At 46.7% G+C, this 26,694-nt stretch overlaps 1 protein-coding gene across 2 annotated transcripts in view; it reads right to left on the bottom strand.

Moving 5' to 3' along the window:
* The window catches only part of SLC6A9 (solute carrier family 6 member 9), a 195,620-nt gene that overhangs the window by 157,863 nt on the left and 11,063 nt on the right, over positions 1–26,694 (bottom strand). The window lies entirely within an intron of this gene.

Below are 26,694 nucleotides of genomic sequence, written 5' to 3'. Positions count from 1 at the left end.
AATGGCGCCAAACTACGGTACTTAACAACTTCCCGCCCGCCCTATTGCGGATTAACGTGCCTGGTATTGAAGTGGCTAAAAATCTCCATAGGTGACGCTTTACATTTTTTTTCTACAGGTTACCAGTTTAGAATTGCAGAGGAGGTCTAGTGCTAAAATTATCGCTCTTGCGCTAACGTTCGCGGCGATACCTCACATGTGCGGTGCGAACACCATTTACATATGCGTGCGCGACTTACGTATGCGTTTGCTTCTGCGCTTTTCAAAAATGTTATTTAATTTATTTTTACACTGTCCCTTTCATTTTTTTGAATCACTTTTATTCCTTGTAATAGAAATAAGAGATGACAGGTCCTCTTTATAGAGATCTCATGTAATAGAAATAAGAGATGACAGGTTCTCTTTATGGAGAGATCTCATGTAATAGAAATAAGAGATGACAGGTCCTCTTTATGGAGATCTCATGTAATAGAAATAAGAGATGACAGGTCCTCTTTATGGAGATCTCATGTAATAGAAATAAGAGATGACAGGTCCTCTTTATGGAGATCTCATGTAATAGAAATAAGAGATGACAGGTCCTCTTTATGGAGATCTCATGTAATAGAAATAAGAGATGACAGGTCCTCTTTATGGAGATCTCATGTAATAGAAATAAGAGATGACAGGTCCTCTTTATGGAGATCTCATGTAATAGAAATAAGAGATGACAGGTCCTCTTTATGGAGAGATCTCATGTAATAGAAATAAGAGATGACAGGTCCTCTTTATGGAGAGATCTCATGTAATAGAAATAAGAGATGACAGGTCCTCTTTATGGAGACCTCATGTAATAGAAATAAGAGATGACAGGTCCTCTTTATGGGGATCTCATGTAATAGAAATAAGAGATGACAGGTCCTCTTTATGGAGAGATCTCATGTAATAGAAATAAGAGATGACAGGTCCTCTTTATGGAGATCTCATGTAATAGAAATAAGAGATGACAGGTCCTCTTTATGGAGAGATCTCATGTAATAGAAATAAGAGATGACAGGTCCTCTTTATGAAGAGATCCCATGTAATAGAAATAAGAGATGACAGGTCCTCTTTATGAAGAGATCCCATGTAATAGAAATAAGAGATGACAGGTCCTCTTTATGGAGAGATCTCATGTAATAGAAATAAGAGATGACAGGTCCTCTTTATGGAGAGATCTCATGTAATAGAAATAAGAGATGACAGGTCCTCTTTATGGAGATCTCATGTAATAGAAATAAGAGATGACAGGTCCTCTTTATGGAGAGATCCCATGTAATAGAAATAAGAGATGACAGGTCCTCTTTATGGAGATCTCATGTAATAGAAATAAGAGATGAAAGGTCCTCTTTATGAAGAGATCCCATGTAATAGAAATAAGAGATGACAGGTCCTCTTTATGGAGAGATCTCATGTAATAGAAATAAGAGATGACAGGTCCTCTTTATGGAGAGATCTCATGTAATAGAAATAAGAGATGACAGGTCCTCTTTATGGAGATCTCATGTAATAGAAATAAGAGATGACAGGTCCTCTTTATGGAGAGATCTCATGTAATAGAAATAAGAGATGACAGGTCCTCTTTATGGAGAGATCTCATGTAATAGAAATAAGAGATGACAGGTCCTCTTTATGGAGATCTCATGTAATAGAAATAAGAGATGACAGGTCCTCTTTATGGAGATCATGTAATAGAAATAAGAGATGACAGGACCTCTTTATGGAGATCTCATGTAATAGAAATAAGAGATGACAGGTCCTCTTTATGGAGATCATGTAATAGAAATAAGAGATGACAGGACCTCTTTATGGAGAGATCTCATGTAATAGAAATAAGAGATGACAGGTCCTCTTTATGGAGATCTCATGTAATAGAAATAAGAGATGACAGGTCCTCTTTATGGAGATCATGTAATAGAAATAAGAGATGACAGGACCTCTTTATGGAGATCTCATGTAATAGAAATAAGAGATGACAGGTCCTCTTTATGGAGATCTCATGTAATAGAAATAAGAGATGACAGGTCCTCTTTATGGAGATCTCATGTAATAGAAATAAGAGATGACAGGTCCTCTTTATGGAGATCTCATGTAATAGAAATAAGAGATGACAGGTCCTCTTTATGGAGATCTCATATAATAGAAATAAGAGATGACAGGTCCTCTTTATGGAGATCTCATGTAATAGAAATAAGAGATGACAGGTCCTCTTTATGGAGATCTCATGTAATAGAAATAAGAGATGACAGGTCCTCTTTATGGAGATCTCATATAATAGAAATAAGAGATGACAGGTCCTCTTTATGGAGATCTCATGTAATAGAAATAAGAGATGACAGGTCCTCTTTATGGAGAGATCTCATGTAATAGAAATAAGAGATGACAGGTCCTCTTTATGGAGAGATCATGTAATAGAAATAAGAGATGACAGGTCCTCTTTATGGAGAGATCATGTAATAGAAATAAGAGATGACAGGTCCTCTTTATGGAGAGATCTCATATAATAGAAATAAGAGATGACAGGTCCTCTTTATGGAGATCTCATGTAATAGAAATAAGAGATGACAGGTCCTCTTTATGGAGAGATCTCATGTAATAGAAATAAGAGATGACAGGTCCTCTTTATGGAGATCTCATGTAATAGAAATAAGAGATGACAGGTCCTCTTTATGGAGAGATCATGTAATAGAAATAAGAGATGACAGGTCCTCTTTATGGAGAGATCTCATATAATAGAAATAAGAGATGACAGGTCCTCTTTATGGAGATCTCATGTAATAGAAATAAGAGATGACAGGTCCTCTTTATGGAGATCTCATGTAATAGAAATAAGAGATGACAGGTCCTCTTTATGGAGATCTCATGTAATAGAAATAAGAGATGACAGGTCCTCTTTATTGATCTATAAGACCACAAATCTCTTTCTTTACCTTTAAAAGCAAAAGATTAAAAAAAAAAAAAAAGAAAGAAAATGGGATTTTTTGCTTTAAAATAATGTATAGTTTACTTCTGCCTTAGCCCGGAAGTGATGTCATGACGTTGCTCCAGTCCTCCAAGGCCATAGAGGGGATCAGAGACGTTCTGGTCTCTGTGTCCAGCCAGCCGCACCGTTTCTCAGGCGCACTGGTAAAAGCGGTCCAGTGCCGTATTTCTATGGTTGGCGTCTCTTTCAGCTTAGGCCAAATGGCAGCAAAGCTATGCAGCTCATTGGTCTCATATCAGCCGTTGTTCAGCGGGGATGCTGACTGCGTTTTCTGATGCACAGATAACCACCAGAAGGAGATTGCAACAGCAGTAATATCACACGCACTCACTGACAATATAATTGCCCTTTAATGAGAAGAGGACCTGTCTAATGACAACACCCTATGGAACTACAATCATTGTCCTCATGGCACTCACCCCCTTCTATGTAATGCTGGAATATAACGATTGTGTTATAAAAACTGAAACAATGAAACCAACTTTTATTGTAATGTCACATCGGAAACCACTTTCACTTACTGACATCATAATTGCCTTTTAATGAGAAGAGGACCTGTCTAAGGACCCTATGGAGCTGGAATGATTGTCCTCATGGCGTTCAGTCATACCCCTCCCCCCCCCCCATGACGTAATTCTGTAAAATGACTATTGTGTTATAAAAGCTGAAACAATCATGAAAACAACTTTTATTGTACTGTCACCAGCAATCAGCAGGACGGAACATTCCTGAGCGCGGTGCGTCCAGGGGAGACGGCACATTACACAGGAAATAAGACAATCGCAATTGTGTTTGATTACAGCGATATCGCCATGTGTGATTGGATCTCTACACGGCTAAGAAATGAACGTTTTATCACACTCAGCGCTCTCTGAGACCGCAGCCAATAAAAGTGAGCAGGGCCTCGTGGAATAAATCAACTCGCATTACGCCAGCCGTTCCTCCGCCGTGCACAGAAACTGCGGCCAAACGTGAGATATTCCACTTATAAACAACTTACAGCCAACAATAAGTGAGCGAGAACCCCGCCCCGGTCTGTCCTTTGAGCCCCAGTTATCATCCCATTGTGCACGGCCATCTTGCCTGACACACGCCATATGTGAACGAGTGAAGGATTTGGTGAAATAGATTTCGCTCATTCCTAGCAGAGAAGGTGAAGCCAGGTTGTTGGTCACAGACGGTACATCCACTTTAAGGAACAGAGCTGAGCCAGAATGTTGCTGGATGGTCTTCAGTTGATGTTCTGCGACTTGAACCCGGACCCCTGTTTCTGAGATCTGTTTTGCCATTGCTGACCCAAACTGCCCTTGTCTCTATGGATTCCGGCTGATTCCCAGATTGGGCTCGGCTTGTACCAGATCATGGCTTGTCTCTTCTGAATCCCTGTTTGATCTCGTCTAGTTCCAGTACCGTAGCTTGTCTCTGCTGATTCCCAGTTTGATCTCGACTAGTTCCAGACCATGGCTTCTCTCTGCTGATTCCTGGGTTGATCTCAGCTAGTTCCTGACCACAACTTGTCTCTGCTGATTCCCGGTTTGACCTTGGCTAGTTCCTGACCATGGCTTGACTCTGCGGGTCCCCGGTTTGATCTCAGCTAGTTCCAGACCATGGCTTGTCTCTGCTGATTCCCAGTTTGACTTTGGCTAGTTCCTGACCAAGGCTTGACTCTGCAGATTCCTGGGTTGATCTCGGCTAGTTCCTGACCACAGCTTGTCTCTGCTAATTCCTGGTTTGATCTTGGCTAGTTCCTAAACATGGCTTGTCTCTGCGAATTCCCGGTTTGATCTCGGCTAGTTCCTGACCACAGCTTGTCTCTGCTGATTCCTGGTTTGATCTTGGCTAGTTCCTAAACATGGCTTGTCTCTGCGAATTCCCGGTTTGATCTCGACTAATTCCTGACCATGGCTTGTCTCTGCTGATTCCCGGTTTGATCTTGGCTAGTTCCTGACCATGGCTTGTCTCTGCTGATTCCCGGTTTGATCTTGGCTAGTTCCTGACCATGGCTTGTCTCTGCTGATTCCTGGTTTGATCTTGGCTAGTTCCTAAACATGGCTTGTCTCTGCGAATTCCCGGTTTGATCTCGACTAGTTCCTGACCATGGCTTGTCTCTGCTGATTCCGGTTTGATCTTGGCTAGTTCCTGACCATGGCTTGTCTCTGCGGATTCCCGGTTTGATCTTGGCTAGTTCCTGACCACAGCTTGTCTCTGCTGATTCCTGGTTTGATCTTGGCTAGTTCCTAAACATAGCTTGTCTCTGCGAATTCCCGGTTTGATCTCGACTAGTTCCTGACCATGGCTTGTCTCTGCTGATTTCCGGTTTGATCTTGGCTAGTTCCTGACCATGGCTTGTCTCTGCTGATTCCCGGTTTGATCTTGGCTAGTTCTAGGCCACAACTTGTCTCTGCTGATTCCTGGCTTGATCTTGGCTAGTTCTAGGCCACAACTTGTCTCGTCTGATTCCTGGTTTGATCTCGGCTAGTTCCAGGCCACAACTTGTCTCTGCTGATTCCTGGCTTGATCTTGGCTAGTTCCTAAACATGGCTTGTCTCTACTGATTCCCGGTTTGATCTCAGCTAGTTCCTAAACATGGCTTGTCTCTGCCGATTCCTGGTTTGATCTCTGCTAGTTCCTAAACATGGCTTGTCTCTGCTGATTCCTGGTTTGACCTCCTAACCTGACCATGACTCTGTCTGCAAACCTGCCTGCTGTCTGTCTCCTCAGGTGTCACCACCAGCACCTTCTGGTCTACCACTTTTCAGGGACCTTCCTGATGGGCTACATTTGCACCTCACAGCCGAGCCAGACTCCAGAAGGGTGCTCCTGTGGACTGGACTTCTGCCACTTTATGTCCCCTCACTCACTGTGCTTCATTCCAGGGGTGTCCAGCTCAGAGGTGTCAGGGAAGTCTTCCTATCATCTCGGCCTCCAACCAGAGACATGATAGTGCCAAAGATATTATGTGAACTCTGGAAATCTTTATTGCCCACCACAGAAGGTCACAAGGAAAACAACAATGCATTTTGGGGGTTCACCGGTCCCCTTCTTCAGGGCTTATGTCATAAGTTGTTCCAGTATGGTATCTGGAATAGTGTACCGGCATTTCCATTGGCTTCTTCAGTCAAACAGTCTGCTTGGCCAGTACGCCAAACAGATCAGCTAATACACTATTCCAGATATCACAAAATTATTCTGGAAAACAATTATTAAACCAACTCAAACACAGCAGGTGACAGAAACAACTGAACAAACAACGTAAAGTCATCATGAGTTAAAGAACCAACATGAGGCCATTCATCATCTGATGAGTCTGAGTAACAAATAATGACATCATACTACTAAGCATCAGATACAAAACAAGCGTCAGGGTACTAGACACGGGGATCTCCGCCAGCCAAACACATCATTCTCACAGGTGGAATTATTGACTACAATGTCCTCCATGTCCTATCCCTGCCATGGATCGCTGTATGTAGACCCCACACACCTCCGTCCCTCCTTGTCACACCAGAGATTGCTAAATCTGCACTGCAATAAATGAAATAAAAAAAAGCAGAACACATGGCAACCCTGTAAAGTTCTGCCTTACATAAAAATAAAAACAAGAAGTGTTACTTTTTTTTTTCTCTGAAAAGGGAACAATTCCTATCCTATAGTGAAGCGAGCTTCTGCTTCCTAGAAGTCTTCTTCCCGGAAGATTCTGGAAGGGTGGATCGGGGGCTCATCGGCGGCACTTTTATAAAGGCCAAACTGAACATCCCACACGGAAATGTGCTTTCTATGCAGCTTTACAACCAAAAATATCTCCTCGGTGTCCAGAGAGGATGAAGGTGGCGAAATATAGTGGGTAAAGACGAGAAGCGAGTCCCGGCCACGGCAGCCAATCAGATCACATCCGGCATCTGCAGAAATGCAGCCAGTAGAGCTTTTGATGAAGTCTGCAATTCTACATGACACTAGTCTTCACCAAGGCTTATCACAGGTCCCCTAGTACATTCCAACATGACTCTTATTAACATGGACTACTCAAACCCTGAAGAAGGGGAGCCTTTCCCTTGAAACGCGTTGGATGTATCCGATGCTCCTAAAGTGGTTTCAAAGGCAGAAGGTTTTTTTTTTACCTTAATGCATTCTATGTATTAAGGTAAAAAAACCTACTGGGTGCAGCCGCCCCTCCAAGCCTCCCCTGATACGTATCTGAGCCCTATCTCGATCCAGCGATGTGCATGAGAGCATCGGCTTTCTCTCCTCATTGGCTCACACAGCAGTGGGAGCCATTGGCTCCCGCTACTGTCAATAATAACCAATGAGGAAAGAAAGGGTGGCGGGGGTGGGGCTGGGCCGAGCCACGGCTCTGTGTGTGAATTGATATGCAGAGCAGCAGCTCATGAGCGGGCCTGCTTGGTGCCCCCCATAGCAAGCTGCTTGCTCTGGAGGCACTCGGCAGGAGGGAGGGGCCAGGAGCGCCGGCGGGGGACCCAAGAAGAGGAGGATCCGGGCTGCTCAGAGCAGGTAAGTATGACGTGTTTGTCATTACTCAAGCCCTGAAGAAGGGGAGCCTTTCCCCTGAAACGCGTCGGCTGTATCCGATGCTCTTAACCATTAAGCCTCAGAAATTACATTCATTTTAAAAACAGAATGTTAAAAACAAGTGAAAATTTCAAACAACATTCTTTCATTCAGCGAAGGTACAAAGATTTTTCGTCTGAATATTCTCGTCTGAAAATTGATCGGTGTGGCCAGCATAAGGCTCGCTGCACACCTATGCGGTTTGCTTTTGATCTGTTTCTGCTGTGCTTTTTGCTGTGTGTTTTGATTTTTGCGCACGTGATTTTGCTGCGATTTGCGTTTTTGCTTTTTTTTTGGGCAATTTGTTATTTGGGCAGATTAAAAAACACAAATTGCTGCAAAAACGCATTACACGCTTTTCTGCAGCTTCTCCATTGAAGTCTATTGATCAAAAAAAGCACCGCTTTGCGTTTAAAAAAAAAAAAAAAGTCCCTGACCCCTTCCAAATACGCAGAGGCTGCAAAAAAGCATAGAAAACCATGTTATATGAACTGTGGTGCATTTCTGCTAAAAGCACCAAAAAACACATCGATGTGAACCAGGCCTAAGATGTTTAGTAACATAATGGGGTGAAAAAAACTAAAATCAGCCCTTTTATAGTACAAAAAAAGCAAATAATCACTACTGTAAGGGGTTCATTTTTTTACTGTAGATCTGTGAAAGTAATATTTACAGCAGTGATTATTTGCTCTTTTTGTACTATAAAGGGCTCATTTTATTTTTTTTTAACCCCATTAAGTTACTGGCCAATTAATCGATTATGAAAATAGTAATCAATTAATTTCATAATTGATTGTTTCAGCCCTGAAACGATTGGACATCGGGCGCTCTTCTCTCCTTACTCAAATGAACCTGAAGGAGGAGGAGGCAGCCAAAAGAGGCAAATTTTTTTTTTTTTAACAAATAATTTAAAAGGTGACAGATTTGGATCATGATGGTGACCAGGGACCGGATCGGTGAGACCTGAGCGGATCATAATGGTGACAGGGGGCCCGATCGGTGAGACCTGAGTGGAATATGATGGTGACAGGGGACCCGATCGGTCACACCTGAGCGGATCATGATGGTGACAGGGGACCCGATCGGTCACACCTGAGCGGATCATGATGGGGACCAGGGACCCGATCGGTCACACCTGAGCGGATCATGATGGGGACCAGGGACCCGATCGGTCACACCTGAGCGGATCATGATGGGGACCAGGGACCCTATCGGTCACACCTGAGCGGATCATGATGGTGACAGGGGACCCAATCGGTCACACCTGAGCGGATCATGATGGGGACCAGGGACCCTATCGGTCACACCTGAGCGGATCATGATGGGGACCAGGGACCCTATCGGTCACACCTGAGTGGATCATGATGGGGACCAGGGACCCTATCGGTCACACCTGAGCGGATCATGATGGGGACCAGGGACCCTATCGGTCACACCTGAGCGGATCATGATGGGGACCAGGGACCCTATCGGTCACACCTGAGCGGATCATGATGGGGACCAGGGACCCTATCGGTCACACCTGAGTGGATCATGATGGGGACCAGGGACCCTATCGGTCACACCTGAGCGGATCATGATGGGGACCAGGGACCCTATCGGTCACACCTGAGCGGATCATGATGGGGACCAGGGACCCTATCGGTCACACCTGAGTGGATCATGATGGTGACAGGGGACCCGATCGGTCACACCTGAGTGGATCATGATGGGGACCAGGGACCCTATCGGTCACACCTGAGTGGATCATGATGGTGACCAGGGACCCGATCGGTCACACCTGTGTGGATCATGATGGTGACCAAGGGCCCGATCGGTCACACCTGAGCGGATCATGATGGGGACCAGGGACCCTATCGGTCACACCTGAGCGGATCATGATGGGGACCAGGGACCCGATCGGTCACACCTGAGCGGATCATGATGGTGACCAGGAACCCGATCGATCACACCTGAGCAGTAGACTTCAGCAGGAAATGCTGGATCTGATGGGAAGGTGAGTTTCTGGATTGAGAACACTGCAGGACGGGTTAGAGAAAAAAAAATCCAGGTAGGTGAATTTCCTAATACGGGAAAGAACATTTGATGGCTTTATTTGCACAGCAATTTATGAACTGTGCGGACAAACAAAAGGTAGCTGCACATTACCTGAACTGCAGAGAGTCTTCTGACTACCCATTGCTGCCCCTATAGCACCCCCTCAGGTCTACAGCAGAATTTACCCAAAGTGGCAAAAGAAGGCGCCTCCGTCCCACAAAGACAGATTTCCAGACAAATCTTCCAGCAGCTAATTATAAAGAGATCAAACTAAATGTTGCTGCTTTTGTTTTAATTATTTTTTTAATCAATTTCACCTCAGTCATAAAAAAAATAAATCTTTTATCCTGGAATTTCATTATCTGGTTATTTATCTTATTTACAGGTAATTATATAGCGCCATCAATTCACGCAGTGCTTTACATTGTACATTTACATTGTACATTCCCCGCCCTCGAGGAGCGTACAATCTTATCGCTGTGAGATCCGTTTACACTGGCTGGAAATCAGTGAGAAGAAATCCCCCCCCCCAATTATCATCCACCCCTCCCCCCCCCCCCCAAATTATCATCCGCCCCCCCTCCCCCAATTATCATCCACCCCCTCCCCCGGTGTTTATTATTTCCAGTGGATGGAGCTTCCCTCAGGTGGAGGAATTGTTTGCTTTTTGCTGTTTTCGTTACATTGTGTTCTGCTTGCTCTGCTCTTTATTTGATGTTTTATAAATAAACAGGAAAGAGATTTATTAAATCGAATGACTTAATGATTGTAAGTGGAATACGGGGAAATTTTATGGAGAATTGATTAATAAATCACCGGGACCAGATGGCTTGCATCCGAGGGTACTTAGGGAACTCAGTCAGGTGATTGCCAGACCGTTGTTCCTAATTTTTACAGACAGTCTATTGACTGGAATGGTACCAGCTGATTGGAGAAAAGCCAATGTAGCACCAATATTTAAAAAGGGCCCAAAAAACATCCCTGGGAATTACAGACCAGTTAGCCTAACATCAATAGTATGTAAACTCTTGGAGGGGATGATAAGGGACTATATACAAGATTTTAGTAATAAGAACGATATCATTAGCAGTAATCAGCATGGATTCATGAAGAATCGTTCTTGCCAAACCAATCTATTAACCTTCTATGAGGAGGTGAGTTGCCATCTAGATAAAGGAAGGCCCGTAGACGTGGTGTATCTGGATTTTGCAAAAGCATTTGACACAGTTCCCCATAAACGTTTACTGTACAAAATAAGGTGCGTTGGCATGGACCATAGGGTGAGTACATGGATTGAAAACTGGCTACAAGGGCGAGTTCAGAGGGTGGTGATAAATGGGGAGTACTCGGAATGGTCAGGGGTGGGTAGTGGGGTTCCCCAGGGTTCTGTGCTGGGACCAATCCTATTTAATTTGTTCATAAACGACCTGGAGGATGGGATAAACAGTTCAATCTCTGTATTTGCAGACGATACTAAGCTAAGCAGGGCAATAACTTCTCCGCAGGATGTGGAAATCTTGCAAAAAGACCTGAACAAATTAATGGGGTGGGCGACTACATGACAAATGAGGTTCAATGTAGAAAAATGTAAAATAATGCATTTGGGTGGCAAAAATATGAATGCAATCTATAGACTGGGGGGAGAACCTCTGGGGGAATCTAGGATGGAAAAGGACCTGGGGGTCCTAGTAGATGATAGGCTCAGCAATGGCAGGCAATGCCAAGCTGCTGCTAATAAAGCAAACAGAATATTGACATTAAAAGGGGATCAACTCCAGAGATAAAACGATAATTCTCCCGCTCTACAAGACTCTGGTCCGGCCGCACCTGGAGTATGCTGTCCAGTTCTGGGCACCAGTCCTCAGGAAGGATGTACTGGAAATGGAGCGAGTACAAAGAAGGGCAACAAAGCTAATAAAGGGTCTGGAGGATCTTAGTTATGAGGAAAGGTTGTGAGCTCTGAACTTATTCTCTCTGGAGAAGAGACGCTTGAGAGGGGATATGATTTCAATATACAAATACCGGACTGGTGACCCCACAATAGGGATAAAACTTTTTCGCAGAAGAGAGTTTAATAAGACTCGTGGCCACTCATTACAATTAGAAGAAAAGAGGTTTAACCTTAAACTACGTAGAGGGTTCTTTACTGTAAGAGCGGCAAGGATGTGGAATTCCCTTCCACAGGCGGTGGTCTCAGCGGGGAGCATTGATAGCTTCAAGAAACTATTAGATAATCACCTGAATGACCGCAACATACAGGGATATATAATGTAATACTGACACATAATCACACACATAGGTTGGACTTGATGGACTTGTGTCTTTTTTCAACCTCACCTACTATGTAACTATGTAACTATGTAATTCCACCCTATGCAAACAAAACTGATAAATGTATTATTATTTATGTAGAATTATTTATTAAACACGCAAGTATTTTTTTTTTTTTTTACATTTTAGCCTGCAGAGCATTGTGACTGCAATCAGCGGATTGATGATCTGCCTCCTGCAGACTCTTCCTCCATACGAAGGTAAGAGACCTTCAGTTCTGAAGATAAAGGAAGTACCAGTATAAGGGATCAATGGACTACGAGGGCCGTCTTTAGAAATCATGGGCCCTACACTACAGGGCCCCTTATAACCCAACCCCCCCCCCCCACACACACACCTCTCATACACCTCAGTCTGCACTCCCTGCATCCCCCAATACCTGAAAACTCTGCATCTCCTGTATCTGTCACCATCCCCCATTCTGTATCCCTGTAACCCCCATTACCCCACATTCTGCACCCCCTGCATATCCCCATTACACCTCACTCTGCACCCCCAGTACCCTACATTCTGCCCCACTAACCCACATTCTACATCCCCTATTACACCTCATTCTGCACCCCCAGAGCTCTAAATTAATGAATGAATCATCAATGTAACCACCTACCTACACTGCTCACCAATGGAGTTTTAATGTAACCACCTACCTACACTGCTCACCAATTACTCATCAATGTAACCACCTACCTACACTGCTCACCAATTACTAATCAATGTAACCACCTACCTACACTGCTCACCAATGAATCATCAATGGAACCACCTACCTACACTGCTATCCAATGAATCATCGATGTAACCACCTACCTACACTGCTCATCAATGAATCATCAATGAAACCACCTACCTACACTGCTCACCAATGAATCATCAATGGAACCACCTACCTACACTGCTCACCAATGAATCATCAATGGAACCACCTACCTACACTGCTCACCAATGAAGTATCAATGGAACCACTTACCTACACTGCTCACCAATGAATCATCAATGGAACCACCTACCTACACTGCTCACCAATGAATCATCAATGGAACCACCTACCTACACTGCTCACCAATGAATCATCAATGGAACCACCTACCTACACTACTCACCAATGAATCATCAATGGAACCATCTACCTACACTGCTCACCAATGAATCATCAATGGAACCACCTACCTACACTGCTCACCACTCAGCACTTGTTCCAAATGAAGGTACTCCTACCATGTATGACCTGGACTGACTGACATCTCTCAGTAATAAGCGGTCGCCCTGTCTCTGCAATCAGCGCCTGTCTGAACCGGCTGTTCTATTCCTCCACTATGGACACAATGTTTTCTTTTTTCAAACCAGTATAATAAAACCCGGCACAGAAATGTCAAGTGTTTTTTTGGCTTGTTAAAATGGAACTAAATCCAGACAAAAGAAACAAAAGAAGAGCTTTTCTTGTGGAGCTCTGGAAGAAATCGGGATTGTATCATTTTATGTATAATAATACACGTTTCTCCAGGACTTTGTACAAGTTTTCTCCCCCTGAGCACATCCTGGGGATCGGGGGTAGGCAATGTCAGAACTCCCACTGCTGAGGAACTAAAGTTCTATGAGGAGCTGCCAGCCACACGCACGACTCCCAGGGGGATGATGGGAATTGTAGTTTCCCTGCAGCTGGAGTGCCCACGTTGTCTACCCCTGCTGTAGACTCTCATGGACCTTTCTGTGGATGTGCGCACCCTTTAGCAGCAGGTGAACATCACACCCCGAGGTGACTGCGACAGAATGGGCCAGCGCAGCATCCAAGTAGTCCAACCCAGCAGTGCTCAGGAAAGGGTGACAACGCTGAAGCTAAACTGAGAAAGTCACCCCGAGTATCGAAATAATGATTTAATTATAAGTGGAACAATTTAAACTTTTTGACTTTCTGAGAACACTTGCAACAACTTGTCTGGTTCCAGTGTTTGGGTTTAGATATATTGGAACAAAAAAGATTTTCCAGCTTTGCAGGGAATGTGGAGGTCCTACTCTGCTTCACATGATAACACGGGGGTCAGTTTATGTAAGCAGCACACAATGACCTGCAGGGTGACACAGAGGACATCAAAACTCTGATATATAATGACAGGACCACCCCAGAGGAAGGAATCTGAAATGACCACTTACTCCCTTCTGGTTACTATAAATGGCTTGTGGCTGGTGGACTCTGTATGGACATGTCCATCCATGTCTAGCCATACCACCAACCAGTGTAATCTGTATGGACATGTCGATCCATGTCTGCCCATACCACCAACAAGTGTAATCTGTATAGACGTGTCCATCCATGTCTACCCATACCACCAACCAGTGTAATCTGTATGAACATGTCCATCCATGTCTAGCCATACCACCAACCAGTGTAACCTGTATGGACATGTCGATCCATGTCTGCCCATACCACCAACAAGTGTAATCTGTATAGACATGTCCATCCATGTCTACCCATACCACCAACCAGTGTAATCTGTATGAACATGTCCATCCATGTCTACCCGTACAACCCAGCAGTGTAATCTGTATGAACATGTCCATCCATGTCTAGCCATACCACCAACCAGTGTAATCTGTATGGACATGTCGATCCATGTCTACCCATACCACCAACAAGTGTAATCTGTATAGACATGTCCATCCATGTCTACCCATACCACCAACCAGTGTAATCTGTATGGACATGTCCATCCATGTCTACCCATACCACCAACCAGTGTAATCTGTATGGACATGTCCATCCATGTCTACCCATACCACCAACCAGTGTAATCTGTATGGACATGTCCATCCATGTCTACCCATACCACCAACCAGTGTAATCTGTATGGACATGTCCATCCATGTCTACCCATACCACCAAGCAGTGTAATCTGTATGAACATGTCCATCCATGTCTACCCATACCACCAAGCAGTGTAATCTGTATGAACATGTCCATCCATGTCTACCCATACCACCAAGCAGTGTAATCTGTATGAACATGTCCATCCATGTCTACCCATACCACCAAGCAGTGTAATCTGTATGAACATGTCCATCCATGTCTACCCATACTACCAAGCAGTGTAATCTGTATGAACATGTCCATCCATGTCTACCCATACCACCAAGCAGTGTAATCTGTATGGACATGTCCATCCATGTCTACCCATACCACCAAGCAGTGTAATCTGTATGGACATGTCCATCCATGTCTACCCATACCACCAAGCAATGTAATCTGTACGAACATGTCCATCCATGTCTACCCATACCACCAAGCAGTGTAAAAGGCACTTTAACACTTAACAGGGAAAACAAGACCACCGGCTACCCTGGACATCCCTCATCCTAAGTGACACAAAATGAAGATACAAGTATTCTACAATGAATCCTCACCCAACTCCATCCATTCATGAGATCTCCACCGACTAGTTAATCATCCCTTTCAGAAAAGATTGGATAGCCAAAATGTCTTGTGACTAGTCTCTGCAAAACCCAGCGGTTTCTGCACTTACAGATTTAATGGCCATTGACAGTTGTCTGTCATTGTGAGGTACACAGGGTAGCAAAGGGGTTCTTACCTGACTGAGGTAAGATTTAATACACTAAGACTAAATGACTAAGGGTGAGCTCAGCTTGGGTCTGAACTTGTATTTGGACTGAACCTGGAAGGAATCTGTCACTCCTGTCCACCACCACCAATCAACTGTGGGCAGGGCATTCCCTGCCCTGCAGTTGCATGTACGCAATGTACCATGCTTGCTCGTGTCATCATAGATCATCAATATGGCCACATGGCCAATCACTGTGACCTAATATGTCCATGGGGTCAATGACATTGTCCTACTATGGCCATGGAGCCAATTACATTGATCTAATATGGCCAATGATATTGACCTACTGTGGCCATGGGGCCAATGACATTGACCTACTATGGCCATGGGGCCAATGACATTGACCTACTATGGCCATGGGGCCAATGACATTGGCCTACTATGACATTGACCTACTATGGCCATGGGGCCAGTGACATTGACCTACTATGGCCATGGGGCCAATGACATTGATCATGCCTATGGCCATGGGACCAATGACACTGACTTAATATGGTCATGTGGCCAATGACATCAACCTAACATGGCCTGGGGCCAATGACATTGACTTGATATGACCATGTGGCCAATGACATTGACCTAATATGGCCACATGGCCATATTATGTCACTTTTATCACAGGTCCCTTTGTGTACAGGGCAGGGAATATCCTGGTTGCAGGTGATTAGGTAGGAGTGGGAGGGGGTTACAACTTCCTTCCAGCTTCAGTCTGCACCCAGGTGTGGGCCAAAGCCAAGCTCATCCTAATGGTGACCAGTGTTCAAATACCAGCACATTTTGGCTGATTTACTAAAGGAGTTAGTAAATTGTCCAACTATTCACTTCAATTATCCAAAATTCCCGTCTACTTATTTCATCTTCAGATGATCGACTATTCCAAGTCACCAGGAATTTGCCTTTTTCATGATTGGATGATTAAAGCGAAGAGTCAAACAATTATTGGAGTGAAGATTTTCAACTCCTTTAGTAAATCAGTCTGTGAGGCACAGAATGACTCTCCCGTTGGAAGACACAGTATGTGTTCAGATTCTATGAAGACTTCCTCCACAGCCGCCCTGACTATTATCTTCACCATCCAGAAGTCTTCCAGCTGACGTCCAGATCTTACAGATTGGATAGTATGTATGGCCGGGCCCGATAAACAGAATCCTCTGATCTCATTGGATGGCCGGATCTTGTGTGTCTATAACAGCTACCCCCACCTCCTGTACAGCCCATTCATACTTCTCTGCTCAATACACACAGTTTAATGTTGTTTCCTGTTTTAACCCCTTCAATGACAATTACGCGGTCATGTAACACTGTATTCATATGACATTTTCATCATTATTTTCACACAAATAGAGCTTTCCTTCGGTGGTATTTAATCACCTCTGGGGGTTTATAATTTTTGCTAAATATACAAAAAAAAAGGACAGAAAAGTTTTGATTTTGCAAATAAATCATTGTACTTCATAAATCTAGGCCAACATGTATTCTGCTGCATTTCTTTGGTGAAAATCACCCAAATCAGTGTATAGTGAAAGAAAATATTAAGAAAGTTGAAAAAAAAAATATTAAAATTCAATTTACATTTTTTTCTTTTATGTACTGTCACCATTCAGTGTCCCTGATCACCTCACATCAGTTATATGATGACACTGTACTGTACTGGTGACACCCTGATCACCTCACACCAGTTATATGATGACACTGTACTGTACTGGTGACATCCTGATCACCTCACACCAGTTATATGATGACACTGTACTGTACTGGTGACACCCTGATCTCCTCACACCAGTTATATGATGACACTGCACTGTACTGGTGACACCCTGATCACCTCACACCAGTTATATGATGACATTGTACTGTACTGGTGACACCCTGATCACCTCACACCAGTTATATGATGACATTGTACTGTACTGGTGACACCCTGATCACCTCACACCAGTTATATGATGACACTGCACTGTACTGGTGACACCCTGATCACCTCACACCAGTTATATGATGACACTGTACTGTACTGGTGACACCCCGATCACCTCACACCAGTTATATGATGACACTGTACTGTACTGGTGACACCCTGATCACCTCACACCAGTTATATGATGACACTGTACTGTACTGGTGACACCCTGATCTCCTCACACCAGTTATATGATGACACTGTACTGTACTGGTGACACCCTGATCTCCTCACACCAGTTATATGATGACACTGTACTGTACTGGTGACACCCTGATCACCTCACACCAGTTATATGATGACACTGTACTGGTGACACCCTGATCACCTCACACCAGTTATATGATGACACTGTACTGTACTGGTGACACCCTGATCACCTCACACCAGTTATATGATGACACTGTACTGTACTGGTGACACCCTGATCACCTCACACCAGTTATATGCTGACACTGTACTGTACTGGTGACACCCTGATCACCTCACACCAGTTATATGATGACACTGCACTGTACTGGTGACACCCTGATCACCTCACACCAGTTATATGATGACACTGTACTGTACTGGTGACACCCTGATCACCTCACACCAGTTTTTGATGACACTGTACTGTACTGGTGACACCCTGATCACCTCACACCAGTTATATGACACTGTACTGTACTGGTGACACCCCGATCACCTCACACCAGTTATATGATGACACTGTACTGTACTGGTGACACCCTGATCACCTCACACCAGTTATATGATGACACTGTACTGTACTGGTGACACCCTGATCACCTCACACCAGTTATATGATGACACTGTACTGTACTGGTGACACCCTGATCACCTCACACCAGTTATATGATGACACTGTACTGTACTGGTGACACCCTGATCTCCTCACACCAGTTATATGATGACACTGTACTGTACTGGTGACACCCTGATCACCACACACCAGTTATATGATGACACTGTACTGTACTGGTGACACCCTGATCACCACACACCAGTTATATGATGACACTGTACTGTACTGGTGACACCCTGATCACCTCACACCAGTTATATGATGACACTGTACTGTACTGGTGACACCCTGATCACCTCACACCAGTTATATGATGACACTGTACTGGTGACACCCTGATCACCTCACACCAGTTATATGATGACACTGTACTGTACTGGTGACACCCTGATCACCTCACACCAGTTATATGATGACACTGTACTGTACTGGTGACACCCTGATCACCTCACACCAGTTATATGATGACACTGTACTGTACTGGTGACACCCTGATCACCTCACACCAGTTATATGATGACACTGTACTGTACTGGTGACACCCTGATCACCTCACACCAGTTATATATAATGACACTGTACTGTACTGGTGACACCCTGATCACCTCACACCAGTTATATGATGACACTGTACTGTACTGGTGACACCCTGATCACCTCACACCAGTTATATGATGACACTGTACTGTACTGGTGACACCCTGATCACCTCACACCAGTTATATGATGACAATGTACTGTACTGGTGACACCCTGATCACCTCACACCAGTTATATATAATGACACTGTACTGTACTGGTGACACCCTGATCACCTCACACCAGTTATATGATGACACTGTACTGTACTGGTGACACCCTGATCACCTCACACCAGTTATATGATGACACTGTACTGTACTGGTGACACCCTGATCACCTCACACCAGTTATATGATGACACTGTACTGTACTGGTGACATCCTGATCACCTCACACCAGTTATATGATGACACTGTACTGGTGACACCCTGATCACCTCACACCAGTTATATGATGACAATGTACTGTACTGGTGACACCCTGATCACCTCACACCAGTTATATGATGACAATGTACTGTACTGGTGACACCCTGATCACCTCACACCAGTTATATGATGACACTGTACTGTACTGGTGACACCCTGATCACCTCGCACCAGTTATATGATGACACTGTACTGTACTGGTGACACCCTGATCTCCTCACACCAGTTATATGATGACACTGTACTGTACTGGTGACACCCTGATCTCCTCACACCAGTTATATGATGACACTGTACTGTACTGGTGACACCCTGATCACCTCACACCAGTTATATGATGACACTGTACTGTACTGGTGACACCCTGATCTCCTCACACCAGTTATATGATGACACTGTACTGTACTGGTGACACCCTGATCACCACACACCAGTTATATGATGACACTGTACTGTACTGGTGACACCCTGATCACCTCACACCAGTTATATGATGACACTGTACTGTACTGGTGACACCCTGATCACCACACACCAGTTATATGATGACACTGTACTGTACTGGTGACACCCTGATCACCTCACACCAGTTATATGATGACACTGTACTGTACTGGTGACACCCTGATCACCTCACACCAGTTATATGATGACACTGTACTGTACTGGTGACACCCTGATCACCACACACCAGTTATATGATGACACTGTACTGTACTGGTGACACCCTGATCACCTCACACCAGTTATATGATGACACTGTACTGTACTGGTGACACCCTGATCACCTCACACCAGTTATATGATGACACTGTACTGTACTGGTGACACCCTGATCTCCTCACACCAGTTATATGATGACACTGTACTGTACTGGTGACACCCTGATCTCCTCACACCAGTTATATGATGACACTGTACTGTACTGGTGACACCCTGATCACCTCACACCAGTTATATGATGACACTGTACTGTACTGGTGACACCCTGATCACCTCACACCAGTTATATGATGACACTGTACTGTACTGGTGACACCCTGATCACCTCACACCAGTTATATGAAGACACTGTACTGTACTGGTGACACCCTGATCTCCTCACACCAGTTATATGATGACACTGTACTGTACTGGTGACACCCTGATCTCCTCACACCAGTTATATGATGACACTGTACTGTACTGGTGACACCCCGATCACCTCACACCAGTTATATGATGACACTGTACTGTACTGGTGACACCCTGATCTCCTCACACCAGTTATATGATGACACTGTACTGTACTGGTGACACCCTGATCACCTCACACCAGTTATATGATGACACTGTACTGTACTGGTGACAGGATGCAAACAAAAAACTAAAATTGTGAAAAAAATGTTTTTTAATTTCTTAATTTTGCAAAAAATGGTGACAAAAAAATGACAACTTCAAAAAACCCGCCATGCCGCTTAATAAATAACTCAGACTGTCTACTTTCCAAAAAAGGGGTGATTTGGGGGGTATTTGTACTAGGGAGTGATTTGGGGGGTATTTGTACTGGGGGGTGATTTGGGGGGTATTTGTACTGGGGGTGATTTGGGGGTATTTGTACTGGGGAGTGATTTGGGGGGTATTTGTACTGAGGGGTGATTTGGGGGGTATTTGTACTAGGGAGTGATTTGGGGGGTATTTGTACTGGGGGGTGATTTGGGAGGTATTTGTACTGGGGGGGTGATTTGGGGGGCATTTGTACTGGGGGTGATTTGAGGGGTATTTGTACTGGGGGGTGATTTGGGGGGTATCTGTACTGGGGGTGATTTGGGGGTATTTGTACTGGGGAGTGATTTGGGGGGTATTTGTACTGGGGGGGTGATTTGGGGGGCATTTGTACTGGGGGTGATTTGAGGGGTATTTGTACTGGGGGGTGATTTGAGGGGTATTTGTACTGGGGGGTGATTTGAGGGGTATTTGTACTGGGGGGTGATTTGGGGGGTATTTGTACTGGGAGGTGATTTGGGGGGTATTTGTACTGGGGGGTGATTTGGGGGGGTATTTGTACTGGGGGGTGATTTGGGGGGTATTTGTACTGGGGGGTGATTTGGGGGGTATTTGTACTGAGGGGTGATTTGGGGGGTATTTGTACTGGGGGGTGATTTGGGGGGTATTTGTACTGGGGGGTGATTTGGGGGGTATTTGTACTGGGAGGTGATTTGGGGGGTATTTGTACTGGGGGGTGATTTGGGGGGTATTTGTACTGGGAGGTGATTTGGGGGGTATTTGTACTGGGGGGTGATTTGGGAGGTATTTGTACTGGGAGGTGATTTGGGGGGTATTTGTACTGGGGGGTGATTTGGGGGGTATTTGTACTGGGAGGTGATTTGGGGGGTATTTGTACTGGGGGGTGATTTGGGGGGTATTTGTACTGGGAGGTGATTTGGGGGGTATTTGTACTGGGGGGTGATTTGGGGGGTATTTGTACTGGGAGGTGATTTGGGGGGTATTTGTACTGGGGGGGTGATTTGGGGGGCATTTGTACTGGGGGTGATTTGAGGGGTATTTGTACTGGGGGGTGATTTGAGGGGTATTTGTACTGGGGGGTGATTTGAGGGGTATTTGTACTGGGGGGTGATTTGGGGGGTATTTGTACTGGGAGGTGATTTGGGGGGTATTTGTACTGGGGGGTGATTTGGGGGGTATTTGTACTGGGAGGTGATTTGGGGGGTATTTGTACTGGGGGGTGATTTGGGGGGTATTTGTACTGGGAGGTGATTTGGGGGGTATCTGTACTGGGGGTGATTTGGGAGGTATTTGTACTGGGAGGTGATTTGGGGGGTATTTGTACTGGGAGGTGATTTGGGGGGTATTTGTACTGGGGGGTGATTTGGGGGGTATTTGTACTGGGAGGTGATTTGGGGGGTATTTGTACTGGGGGGTGATTTGGGGGGTATTTGTACTAGGAGGTGATTTGGGGGGTATTTGTACTGGGAGGTGATTTGGGGGGTATTTGTACTGGGAGGTGATTTGGGGGGTATTTGTACTGGGGGGTGATTTGGGGGGTATTTGTCCTGGGGGGTGATTTGGGGGGTATTTGTACTGGGAGGTGATTTGGGGGGTATTTGTACTGGGAGGTGATTTGGGGGGTATTTGTACTGGGAGGTGATTTGGGGGGTATTTGTACTGGGGGGTGATTTGGGGGGTATTTGTCCTGGGGGGTGATTTGGGGGGTATTTGTACTAGGAGGTGATTTGGGGGGTATTTGTACTGGGGGGTGATTTGGGGGGTATTTGTTCTGTCCTGGTGTTTTCAGGCCTCAAGAAATGAGATTGTCTGTCAGTACATCAGGATTGGTGGATTGTCAGATATACACAATATTGTCAAAAGTGAAAGTCAAAAACAGAACATTCCATCCCTCAACTCACCAACCTGCCGACCGACCAGATTAACCTGTTCAACAATCTGCGTTAAAGACAAGGGTTTAGTTAGCATGCATTTGCAAATGCATGTGCAAGCTGCAAGGTCTCTTTATGGCACCTTATGTATTGCTTGCAGCCCAAACGCTACAGAATTTACACGCACATGAACTTTAATGACATCCCAGTCTTAGTCCGGAGGGTTCAATATTGAGTTGGCTCCGCCCTTTGCAGCTATAACAGCTTCAACTCTTCTGGGAAGGCCGTCCACAAGGTTTAGGAGGGTGTCTATGGGAATGTTTGACCATTCTTCCAGAAGGGCATTTGTGAGGTCAGGCACTGATGTTGGATGAGAAGGTCTGGCTCACAGTCTCTGCTCTAATTCATCCCAAAGGTGTTCTATGGGGTTGAGGTCAGGACTCTGTGCAGGACAGTCAAGTTCCTCTGCTCCAAACTCCCTCATCTATGTCTTTATGGACCTTGCTTTGTACACTGGTGGGCAGCCATGTTGGAACAGGAAGGGGCCGTCCCCAAACTATTCCCATAAAATTGGGAGCATGAAATTGTCCAAAATGTCTTGGTATGCTGACGCCTTAAGAGTTCCCTTCAATGGAACTAAGGGGCCAAACCCAACCCCTGAAGAACACCCCCCCACACCATAATCCCCCCCCCCTCCACCCCCCCCCACCCCCACACCATAATCCCCCCTCCACCAAATGATGGGGACCAGTGCACAAAGCAAAGTCCATAAAGACATGGAACCCCAGTGGAGATTAAATGCCACCAAAAGAAAGTTCTATTTGTGTGAAAATAGTGATAAAAATATCCTATGTGTACAGTGCTACATGACCGTGTAATTGTCATTCAAAGTATGACAGCGCTGACAGCTGAATATTGGTCCGGGCAGGAAGGAGGGGGAAGGGACTGTCCGTCATTGAAGGGGTTTGCTTATGGATTGTGAAACTGCGCACATCAAGCAGCTAATCAAGCACAATCTGTAATGGATTAGCTGAAGAGAAGGACGGGGGGCATTGAGGGTCTAATGGACTCCTGATGTCCTGATAAAGAGAACCTATCACCTGCCCAATGCTGTCACATAGGGGCTTGTTAGCTCGCTTGTAATAGCAATGAAGTTAAATAAAAAAAAAAGAAGAATAAAACAAATACAAATAAATAATAAAATATATAAAAATAATTTCAATTTGAATTATAAATGTGTCCCGGTAGACAAGTGACTAATGACCTAGGGGCTTGTTAGCTCACTTGTGATAGCATTGAGGACTGCGCTCGAATAGAAAGGGTGACGGAGTTACGGAACGACCGCGCTGGGATAGGAAGGCGGACAGAGGGATGGACTGCGCTGGGATAAGAATGCGGATGGATTGACGGATGGACCGTGCTGGGATAGGAAGGCGGACGGAGGGACAGCTCTGGAATAGGAAGGCGGACGGAGGGACTGCGCTGGGATAGGAAGGCGGACGGAGGGACTGCGCTGGGATAGGAAGGCGGACGGAGGGACAGCTCTGGAATAGGAAGGCGGACGGAGGGACTGCGCTGGGATAGGAAGGCGGACGGAGGGACTGCGCTGGGATAGGAAGGCGGACGGAGGGACAGCTCTGGAATAGGAAGGTGGACGGAGGGACTGCGCTGGGATAGGAAGGCGGACGGAGGGACAGCTCTGGAATAGGAAGGTGGACGGAGGGACTGCGCTGGGATAGGAAGGCGGACGGAGGGACTGCGCTGGGATAGGAAGGCGGACGGAGGGACTGCGCTGGGATAGGAAGGCGGACGGAGGGACAGCTCTGGAATAGGAAGGTGGACGGAGGGACTGCGCTGGGATAGGAAGGCGGACGGAGGGACAGCTCTGGAATAGGAAGGTGGACGGAGGGACTGCGCTGGGATAGGAAGGCGGATGGAGGGACTGCGCTGGGATAGGAAGGCGGACAGAAGGACTGCGCTGGGATAGGAAGGCGGACGGAGGGACTGCGCTGGGATAGGAAGGCGGACGGAGGGACTGCGCTGGGATAGGAAGGCGGACGGAGGGACAGCTCTGGAATAGGAAGGCGGACGGAGGGACTGCGCTGGGATAGGAAGGCGGATGGAGGGACTGCGCTGGGATAGGAAGGCGGACGGAGGGACTGCGCTGGGATAGGAAGGCGGACGGAGGGACAGCTCTGGGATAGGAAGGCGGACGGAGGGACTGCGCTGGGATAGGAAGGCGGATGGAGGGACTGCGCTGGGATAGGAAGGCGGATGGAGGGACTGCGCTGGGATAGGAAGGCGGACGGATGGACCGCGCTGGGATAGGAATGCGGACGGAGGGACGGAGGGACTGCGCTGTGATAGGAAGGCGGACGGAGGGACTGCGCTGGGATAGGAAGGTGGACGGAGGGACTGCGCTGGGATAGGAAGGCGGACGGATGGACCGCGCTGGGATAGGAATGCGGACGGAGGGACGGAGGGACTGCGCTGTGATAGGAAGGCGGACGGAGGGACTGCGCTGGGATAGGAAGGTGGACGGAGGGACTGCGCTGGGATAGGAAGGCGGACGGAGGGACCGCGCTGGGATAGGAATGCGGACGGAGGGACGGATGGACTGCGCTGGGATAGGAAGGCGGACGGAGGGATGGATGGACCGCGCTGGGATAGGAATGCGGACGGAGGGACGGATGGACTGCGCTGGGATAGGAAGGCGGACGGATGGATGGACCGCGCTGGGATAGGAAGGCGGACGGATGGACGGAGGGATGGATGGACTGTGCTGGGATAGGAATGCGGACGGATGGACGGATGGACCGCGCTGGGATAGGAAGGGGGACGGAGGAACGGATGAACTGCACTGGGATAGGAAGGGGGACGGAGGGACAGATGGACCGCACTGGGATAGGAAGACGGACGGATGGACCGCGCTGGAATAGGAAGGGGGACGGATGAACCGCGCTGGGATAGGAAGGCGGACGGAGGGACGGATGGACCGCACTGGGATAGGAAGACGGACGGATGGACCGCGCTGGAATAGGAAGGGGGACGGATGGACCGCGCTGGGATAGGAAGGGGGACGGAGGGACGGATGGACCGCGCTGGGATAGGAAGGGGGACGGAGGGACGGATGGACTGCGCTGGGATAGGAAGGGGGACGGATGGACCGCGCTGGGATAGGAAGGCGGACGGATGGACGGATGGATGGATGGACCGCGCTGGGATAGGAAGGCGGACGGATGGACCACGCTGGGATAGGAAGGCGGATGGATGGACCACGCTGGGATCGGAAGGTGGACGGAGGGACGGATGGACCGCACTGGGATAGGAAGACGGACGGATGGACCGCGCTGGGATAGGAAGGGGGATGGATGGACCGCGCTGGGATAGGAAGGGGGACGGAGGGACGGATGGACTGCACTGGGATAGGAAGGGGGACGGAGGGACGGATGGACTGCACTGGGATAGGAAGGGGGACGGAGGGACGGATGGACCGCACTGGGAGAGGAAGGGGGACGGATGGATGGACGGATGGATAGAGGACCGCGCTGGAATAGGAAGGGGGACGGAGGGACGGATGGACGGAGGGAGGGATGGATGGACGGATGGACCGTGCTGGGGTAGGAAGGCGGATGGAGGGACGGATGGACCACGCTGGGATAGGAAGGGGGACGGAGGGACGGATGGATGGACGGATGGACCGCGCTGGGGTAGGAAGGGGGACGGAGGGACGGATGGACGGAGGGATGGATGGATGGACGGAGGGACGGATGGAGGGACGGAGGACCGCGCTGGAATAGGAAGGGGGACGGATGGACGGAGGGACGGATGGATGGACGGAGGGACGGAGGACCGCGCTGGAATAGGAAGGCATCGCACGTTAGCAGACATCTGTGGATTTCCCTTGGCTGTTAACGGCTGACTTAGCTGATTAATTAAATCCCGTTTTCTTCTTTTGCGGCTAATCAGAGGAGTCAGTGGATCGTTCAG

Source organism: Aquarana catesbeiana, linkage group LG07, assembly GCF_042186555.1.
Source record: "Aquarana catesbeiana isolate 2022-GZ linkage group LG07, ASM4218655v1, whole genome shotgun sequence".
Lineage (NCBI taxonomy): Eukaryota > Metazoa > Chordata > Amphibia > Anura > Ranidae > Aquarana > Aquarana catesbeiana.
Note: the sequence above shows the minus strand (reverse complement) of the source record. Positions and strands in the feature narration are given on the sequence as shown.